The 7453-nt window shown below is 51.9% G+C and overlaps 2 long non-coding RNA genes across 4 annotated transcripts; both read right to left on the bottom strand.

Moving 5' to 3' along the window:
* Positions 1–315: 315 nt before the first annotated feature.
* Positions 316–2090, bottom strand: LOC135980013 (uncharacterized). 2 transcript variants are annotated; one of them, XR_010597250.1, is made up of 3 exons: positions 1846–2090; positions 706–1534; positions 316–397 (listed from the first exon to the last, which is right to left on the bottom strand). It is a non-coding gene; the product is annotated as an uncharacterized LOC135980013 (long non-coding RNA). The 2 variants fall into 2 exon arrangements; XR_010597249.1 differs by having other exon boundaries at positions 318–397; positions 702–1534.
* A 46-nt stretch (positions 2091–2136) lies between these two features.
* Positions 2137–6148, bottom strand: LOC135980012 (uncharacterized). Of its 2 annotated transcripts, XR_010597248.1 has the most exons (5): positions 5360–6148; positions 4437–5062; positions 4189–4342; positions 3019–3878; positions 2137–2721 (listed from the first exon to the last, which is right to left on the bottom strand). It is a non-coding gene; the product is annotated as an uncharacterized LOC135980012 (long non-coding RNA). The 2 variants fall into 2 exon arrangements; XR_010597247.1 differs by having other exon boundaries at positions 4189–5062.
* Positions 6149–7453: the final 1305 nt, after the last annotated feature.

Genomic DNA, 7453 nt, shown 5'->3' with positions numbered 1-7453 from the left:
TGGACTCAGGTTGGGCGTCAGCAGAGCCCTCACCAAACCAGACACTTATCTCACTGACAGCAGCGTCTCCACAGCTCCCAGATGGACGGCTTTTGAGTGGCATCAACAATGCTCAGAGTCTCAACGCTCTCGCTCGCTTTCCATCGCATGAGGGCAGTAGACTCTGACGCGTGACTTCGTTTTCCTTGGTTCTAAACCTAACGGTGGGGGGGGGTTGGGAGCCAAAAAAATTAGCATCTCCGTCTGCAATGTCACGTAGTATCTTCTTTTCACATCTCCCATATCCCACGGCTCCACCCTCAACCCATCTCCCAATGCTCACGGTCTCGTCGCTCCGGCTTGCTTTCCATCACATGAGGGCTTGAGTCTCTGAGGCGTGACTTCTTTTCCCTTGGTCCTAAACCCAGCACAAGGGGAACACACAAATCCGTTACCATCTCAGTCGGCAACATCTCGTAGGCTCTTCCTTTCGCCTCTCCCTCATGGCGGGGCTCCTCCCTCAAACATCTTCCCATTACACCTTTAGCATTAGAACCAAAAAGCACCCCTTAAAACGGCACCCGACAGTCACTCTGCACAGCAGACTCTGGCCCCTCCCCAGCCGTAATCTCACAGAGCCCCATACCCAACGAGAAAGCACACGGCCTATGAAGAATACTACAGCGAGCACAGATGAGAAATTCAGACCATTGACCGCTTACTCACAGTCAGTTATGCGGGAGTCAGAAAGCTGAGAACTGTTTATATCTGCTTATAAGGATGTCCAGTCTGCTCATGTCCACTTCTGCCACTTTCTCCTCAGGATAGAGCTCTTGGAAAATTCCTCTGGAAGCGCAGCTGCAAAAGCCAAGCATGAGCCATCACTACTTAAAGCTCTATTTGTTGCTTCAAATCTTGCCCTCATCCTGGCCTCTCTCTCCAATCCCATCTACATCAGCCCCACTCGATGAACAGAGACCAAGTTAACACCAAAAGTTATAGCCCTGCATGGTTTTCATCCCCTCCTACTTCTCCATGGCTCCCAAGACCTGGCCTGTGGGGATGCACACCTAGCACCCCTGCCTGTGTTCTATGAAGGGAGACGGCACGAGGACAGGATAGGAAAGAGTGAGAAAGTTGGCCAACACACAAGAGGAGAGAGAGAGAAAAAAATGGGAGGAAGGCAAGCAACTCACCACCTGGAGTCATCCTCCTGGATGCAACCTTCTGCTTCCGAGGACACACCGCAGCTGGGCAGAGAAATGAGCATTCCCTGAAAATGGGGACCTTGTCTCTCTCGTAACCACAGCTGCTTAGGAACCATTTCTTACAAACCCAGCCCCAGCTAACGGGGCGTCCCTACCTGGAGCCATTGGGGCCCTACGCAGAACCCTCACCAAACCACACACTTATCTCACTGACGGTAGCGACTGCTCCACTATCAACTGGACGGCTCCTGACTTGCATCAACAATGTTCGCAAGCTCACTGCTCTTGCTCGCTTTCCATCCGACAAGGGGAGTAAACGCTGACGTTTGATTTCTTTTCCCTCGGTACTAAATCCGGCACAAGGAGGAAAAACAATGAAGTTACCACTTCAGTGGGCAGCGTCGCGTAGGCTATTGTTTTCGCCTCTCCTACACGGCAGCGCTCTGCCCCAAACTCTCCCCCCCGTTACGCCTTTAGCATTACAACTAGAACGCACCCCTTGCAACGGCACCCAAAAAAATCACTCTACACAGAAGACTCTGGGCCCTCCCCAGCCGTAATCTCACAGAACCCCATACCCAATGAGAAAGCACACGGCCTGTGAAGAATACTACAGCGAGCACAGATGACGAATTCAAAGCACTGACTGCTTACTCACAGCCAGTTATGCGGGAGCCAGAAAGTTGAGGACTGTTCATGTCTGCTGACAAGGGTGTTCATGTCTGCTTACAGGGATGTCCAGTCTGCTCATGTCCACTTCTCCCAGTTTCTTCTCGAGATAGGGCTCCTGGAAAATTCCTCTGGAAGCGCAGCTGCAAAAGCCAAGCATGAGCCATCACTACACAAACCTCTATTGGTGCTTCAAATCTTGCCCTCCTCCTGGCCTCCCTCTCCAATCCCATCTACCTCGGTGCCACTCGACAAACAGAGACTGAGATAACACCGACAGTCACAGCCGTGCATGATTTTCGTCCCCTCCTACTTCTCCATGGCACCCGAGACATAGCCTGTGGGGATACACACGTTACACGGCTGCCCGCGTCTTACGAAGGGAGACAACACGAGGAAAGGCAAGGACAGACAGCGAGAGCTAGAGGGTTTGTGTTGGCCAACATATTAGACAAGAGAGAGAGAGAAAGAAAAACATTGGAGGAAAGCAAGCAACTCACCACTTGGAGTCATCCTTCTGAATCCAACCTTCCGCTGCAGAGGAGACACCATTCCTGACCAGAGAAATGAGCAACCTCTGAAAATAGGGACCTTTTCCCCCTCGTAACCACAGTTAGTCAGGAACCTTTTCATACAAACCCAGCCCCAACTTAGTGGGCTTCCCAACCTGGACTCAGGTTGGGCGTGAGCAGAGCCCTCACCAAACCAGACACTTATCTCACGGACAGCGGCGTCTCCACAGCTCCCAGATGGACGGCTTTTGAGTGGCATCAACAATGCTCAGAGTCTCAACGCTCTCGCTCACTTTCCATCGCATGAGGGCAGTAGACTCTGACGCGTGACTTCGTTTTCCTTGGCTCTAAACCTAACGGTGCAGGGGGGGTGGAGCCAAAAAAATTAGCATCTCCGTCTGCAATGTCGCGTACTATCTTCTTTTCACATCTCCCATATCCCACGGCTCCACCCTCAACATATCTCCCATTACTACGTTACAACTGCAACTAGAAGGCACCCATTGTAACGGCACCCAAAATATTCACTTTCTTCAGGAGATTCTTGTCCCTTCCCCAGCCTTAATCCCAGAGCCTCATACCCAACGAGGAAGCACGCGGCCTGTGAAGAAAACTACAGCGACTACAGATGAGGAATTCAATGCACTGACCTCTTACTCACAGCCAGCGATGCAGAAGGCAGAAACATGAGGACTATTCATGTCTCCTTAGAAGGATGTCCAGACTACTCAGGTCCACTTCTGCAATATTCTTGTCCGGCTAGGGCTCCTGGACGATTCCTCCGCAAACTAATAAAGCCAAGCAAGAACTATCACTACACAGAGCTCTATTGGGGCGTCAAGTCTTGCCCTCATCCCTGCCTCCCTCTCCAGTCCCATCTACATCAGCCCCACTCGATGAACAGAAACTAAGTAAACACAGACAGTCACAGCTCCACTTTAGTGCCCAGTGCCCCGCATCGTTTTCATCCGCTCCTACTTCTCCATGGCTCCCGAGACCTGGCTAGGATGCACACCTAGCACGGATGCCCGTGGTCCTACGAAGGGAGACGGCACGAGGAGAGGAGAGGAAAGAGAGTGAGAAAGTTGGCCAACACACTAGAGGAGACAGAGACAGAGAAAAAAAAAATGGGAGGAAGGCAAGCAACTCACCACCTGGAGTCATCCTCCTGGATGCAACCTTCTGCTTCCGAGGACACACCGCAGCTGGGCAGAGAAATGAGCATTCCCTGAAAATGGGGACCTTCTCTCTCTCGTAATCACAGCTGCTTAGGAACCATTTCTTACAAACCCAGCCCCAGCTAACGGGGCGTCCCTACCTGGAGCCATTGGGGCCCTACGCAGAACCCACACCAAACCACACACTTATCTCACTGACGGTAGCGACTGCTCCACTGCCAACTGGACGGCTCCTGACTTGCATCAACAATGTTCGCAGGCTCACTGCTCTTGCTCGCTTTCCATCCGACAAGGGGAGTAAACGCTGACGTTTGATTTCTTTTCCCTCGGTACTAAATCCGGCACAAGGAGGAAAAACAATGAAGTTATCACTTCAGTGGGCAGTGTCGCGTAGGCTATTCTTTTCGCCTCTCCTACAAGGCAGCGCTCTGCCCCAAACTCTCCCCCACATTACGCCTTTAGCATTACAACTAGAACGCACCCCTTGCAACGGCACCCAAAATAATCACTCTACACAGAAGACTCTGGCCCCTCCAAACCGTAATCTCACAGAACCCCATACCCAATGAGAAAGCACACGGCCTGTGAAGAATACTACAGCGAGCACAGATGACGAATTCAAAGCACTGACTGCTTACTCACAGCCAGTTATGCGGGAGCCAGAAAGTTGAGGACTGTTCATGTCTGCTGACAAGGATGTTCATGTCTGCTTACAGGGATGTCCAGTCTGCTCATGTCCACTTCTCCCAGTTTCTTCTCGAGATAGGGCTCCTGGAAAATTCCTCTGGAAGCGCAGCTGCAAAAGCCAAGCATGAGCCATCACTACACAAACCTCTATTGGTGCTTCAAATCTTGCCCTCCTCCTGGCCTCCCTCTCCAATCCCATCTACCTCGGCGCCACTCGACAAACAGAGACTGAGATAACACCGACAGTCACAGCCGTGCATGATTTTCGTCCCCTCCTACTTCTCCATGGCACCCGAGACATAGCCTGTGGGGATACACACGTTACACGGCTGCCCGTGTCTTACGAAGGGAGACAACACGAGGAAAGGCAAGGACAGACAGCGAGAGCTAGAGGGTGTGTGTTGGCCAACATATTAGACAAGAGAGAGAGAAAGAAAAACATTGGAGGAAAGCAAGCAACTCACCACCTGGAGTCATCCTTCTGAATCCAACCTTCCGCTGCAGAGGAGACACCATTCCTGACCAGAGAAATGAGCAACCTCTGAAAATAGGGACCTTTTCCCCCTCGTAACCACAGTTAGTCAGGAACCTTTTCATACAAACCCAGCCCCAACTTAGTGGGCTTCCCAACCTGGACTCAGGTTGGGCGTGAGCAGAGCCCTCACCAAACCAGACACTTATCTCACGGACAGCGGCGTCTCCACAGCTCCCAGATGGACGGCTTTTGAGTGGCATCAACAATGCTCAGAGTCTCAACGCTCTCGCTCGCTTTCCATCGCATGAGGGCAGTAGACTCTGACGCGTGACTTCGTTTTCCTTGGCTCTAAACCTAACGGTGCAGGGGGGGTGGAGCCAAAAAAATTAGCATCTCCGTCTGCAATGTCGCGTACTATCTTCTTTTCACATCTCCCATATCCCACGGCTCCACCCTCAACATATCTCCCATTACTACGTTACAACTGCAACTAGAAGGCACCCATTGTAACGGCACCCAAAATATTCACTTTCTTCAGGAGATTCTTGTCCCTTCCCCAGCCTTAATCCCAGAGCCTCATACCCAACGAGGAAGCACGCGGCCTGTGAAGAAAACTACAGCGACTACAGATGAGGAATTCAAAGCACTGACCTCTTACTCACAGCCAGCGATGCAGAAGGCAGAAACATGAGGACTATTCATGTCTCCTTAGAAGGATGTCCAGACTACTCAGGTCCACTTCTGCAATATTCTTGTCCGGCTAGGGCTCCTGGACGATTCCTCCGCAAACTAATAAAGCCAAGCAAGAACTATCACTACACAGAGCTCTATTGGGGCGTCGAGTCTTGCCCTCATCCCTGCCTCCCTCTCCAGTCCCATCTACATCAGCCCCACTCGATGAACAGAAACTAAGTAAACACAGACAGTCACAGCTCCACTTTAGTACCCAGTGCCCCTCATGGTTTTCGTCCGCTCCTACTTCTCCATGGCTCCCGAGACCTGGCTAGGATGCACACCTAGCATGCCTGCGCGTTTCCTACGAAGGGAGACAGCACAAGGAGAGGAGAGGAGAGTCAGCGAGAAAGTTGGCCAACACACTAGAGAAGAGAGAGAAACAGACAGATAGAAAGACATGGGAGGAAAGCAAGCAACTCACTACCTGGAGTCATCCTTCTAGATGCAACCTTCCGTTGCGTAGGAGACAACGCTCCTGGCCAGAGAAATGAGCAGACCCTGAAAACGGGGACCTTGTCCCCCTCATAACCACAGCTAGTCAAGAACATTTTCTTCAAACCCAGCCCCAGCTAACGTGGCGTCCCTAGCAGGAGAAAGGTGGGCCATGAGCACAACAATCACCAAACCAGACACTTAGCTCACTGAGAGGGGCGGCCGTTCCCCTCCCAGTTGGACAGCTTTTGCGTGACATCAACAATGCTCACGGTCTCGTTGCTCCGGCTTGCTTTCCATCACATGAGGGCTTGAGTCTCTGAGGCATGACTTCTTTTCCCTCGGTCCTAAACCCAGCACAAGGGGAAAACACAAATCCGTTACCATCTCAGTCGGCAACATCTCGTAGGCTCTTCCTTTCGCCTCTCCCTCACGGCGGGGCTCCTCCCTCAAACATCTTCCCATTACACCTTTAGCATTAGAACCAAAAAGCAATCCCTTACAACGGCACCCGACAGTCACTCTGCACAGCAGACTCTGGCCCCTCCCCAGCCGTAATCTCACAGAGCCCCAAACCCAACGAGAAAGCACACGGCCTGCGAAGAATACTACAGCGAGCACAGATGAGAAATTCAGACCGTTGACCGCTTACTCAGAGCCAATTATGTGGGAGTCAGAAAGCTGAGAACTGTTTATATCTGCTTATAAGGATGTCCAGTCTGCTCATGTCCACTTCTGCCACTTTCTCCTCAGGATAGGGCTCTTGGAAAATTCCTCTGGAAGCGCAGCTGCAAAAGCCAAGCATGAGCCATCACTACACAAACCTCTATTTGTTGCTTCAAATCTTGCCCTCCTCCTGGCCTCCCTCTCCAATCCCATCTACCTCGGCGCCACTCGACAAACAGAGACTGAGATAACACCGACAGTCACAGCCGTGCATGATTTTCATCCCCTCCTACTTCTCCATGGCTCCCAAGACCTGGCCTGTGAGGATGCACACCTAGCACCCCTGCCTGTGTTCTATGAAGGGAGACTGCACGAGGACAGGAGAGGAAAGAGTGAGAAAGTTGGCCAACACACAAGAGGAGAGAGAGCGAGAGAGAGAGAGAGAGAAAAAAATGGGAGGAAGGCAAGCAACTCACCACCTGGAGTCATCCTCCTGGATGCAACCTTCTGCTTCCGAGGACACACCGCAGCTGGGCAGAGAAATGAGCAGTCCCTGAAAATGGGGACCTTCTCTCTCTCGTAACCACAGCTGCTTAGGAACCATTTCTTACAAACCCAGCCCCAGCTAACGGGGCGTCCCTACCTGGGGCCATTGGGGCCCTACGCAGAACCCTCACCAAACCACACACTTATCTCACTGACGGTAGCGACTGCTCCACTGCCAAGTGGACGGCTCCTGACTTGCATGAACAATGTTCGCAGGCTCACTGCTCTTGCTCGCTTTCCATCCGACAAGGGGAGTAAACGCTGACGTTTGATTTCTTTTCCCTCGGTACTAAATCCGGCACAAGGAGGAAAAGCAATGAAGTTACCACTTCAGTGGGCAGCGTCGCGTAGGCTATTCTTTTCGCC

This window comes from Chrysemys picta, unplaced genomic scaffold (assembly GCF_011386835.1).
Source record: "Chrysemys picta bellii isolate R12L10 unplaced genomic scaffold, ASM1138683v2 scaf1594, whole genome shotgun sequence".
Classification (NCBI taxonomy): domain Eukaryota; kingdom Metazoa; phylum Chordata; order Testudines; family Emydidae; genus Chrysemys; species Chrysemys picta.
This window is presented reverse-complemented; position numbering and strand designations above follow the sequence as displayed.